Raw genomic sequence first — 1,138 nt, 5'->3', positions numbered from 1 at the left:
CTTATCGCCTTGGGAGCAAGGCATACCGCCCATGGAAAGTCGTTAAGTACGTGAAGAAAGATTTCTAGCCAACTATTTGTGATATCTACTTAATAGAGAACTAATTCCAATTGACATCTAAATACCTCTCTTTTGTGAAACATGAAAATAAATAATACTTTACATTTTAGATATTTACATATTTTCCTTTTGATAACTTGAATGAATATTTCCGTTATATTTTTACATGCCTATGTTTATATATGTATATATGTTTATTTGATCTACTTGTATGTATATAACATAAACATAGACACACGTACATATACACAAAAATATATATGTATATATATACACACATGTACTCACAAACACACACATACAAATTCAACAGTGTTTTAACGTCCATGGAAAATCGTCGAATACGTGAAGCAGTTCTCTAGTCATCTTGCTAAGGTAACGTCGACAGAAATGTTAACTGATTCCAAAAGACATTTCAATCTCCCTTTTGTGAAACACGAACCTATATATTATTTTGCACACTTTAGCTTTTAATTTCCCTTCCAATATGCATATCTTTGAATTCAAGAGACAGGTAACACCTAATATGTTTAGTTTGGCGTGGTTTTTAAGGATTTTGTAATAGGAGTTTAAGAATCATTATTGCATTTGCTTGTATATATCTTTTTAATCTGGCGATCTACAAACAACTGGTAAATTATGCATATGAGGAGTAATGATAAAAAATAATCGAGCTTCATTCTTATCAGTCATATCATTGCGATGGAAGATATTCTCATATATATAGATATATATGTATATATACGCATGTGCGTATATGTATATATATATATATAGACATGTGTGTAAATGTATAGCATAATATATATATATATATATATATATATATATATATATATATATACATACACACACATACACACGCGCGTGTGTGCACATTTGCACCCCTATCATTCAGCTGTTTGGTCCCTTTGCTTTGGTGCATGCCCTCATCGTCTTGAAAACAAATGTGAAACACTCGGCTGTTTAAGGTGTTGGCGGTTTTTTCTTGACCTTAACTGATGAGCTACAGGTTTCTCAACCTGCACCTGTTCTCGATCTCATACAGACCATTTCAAGTATCCATAATTATGGACAA

At 31.7% G+C, this 1,138-nt stretch overlaps 1 protein-coding gene across 1 annotated transcript in view; it reads left to right on the top strand.

Moving 5' to 3' along the window:
- LOC119572931 (protein spaetzle-like) overlaps positions 1 to 164 on the top strand; it is a 1,261-nt gene extending 1,097 nt beyond the window's left edge. The window contains exon 2 of the mRNA XM_037919887.1: positions 1 to 164. This exon is cut by the window's left edge and continues 816 nt beyond it. The gene's annotated coding sequence lies outside the window, so the exon portion shown is untranslated.
- The last annotated feature ends 974 nt before the right edge of the window (positions 165 to 1,138 follow it).

Source organism: Penaeus monodon, chromosome 5 (genome assembly GCF_015228065.2).
Source record: "Penaeus monodon isolate SGIC_2016 chromosome 5, NSTDA_Pmon_1, whole genome shotgun sequence".
Taxonomy (NCBI): domain Eukaryota; kingdom Metazoa; phylum Arthropoda; class Malacostraca; order Decapoda; family Penaeidae; genus Penaeus; species Penaeus monodon.
The sequence above is the reverse complement of the archived record's forward strand: the minus strand, read 5'-3'. Positions and strand labels throughout refer to the sequence as shown.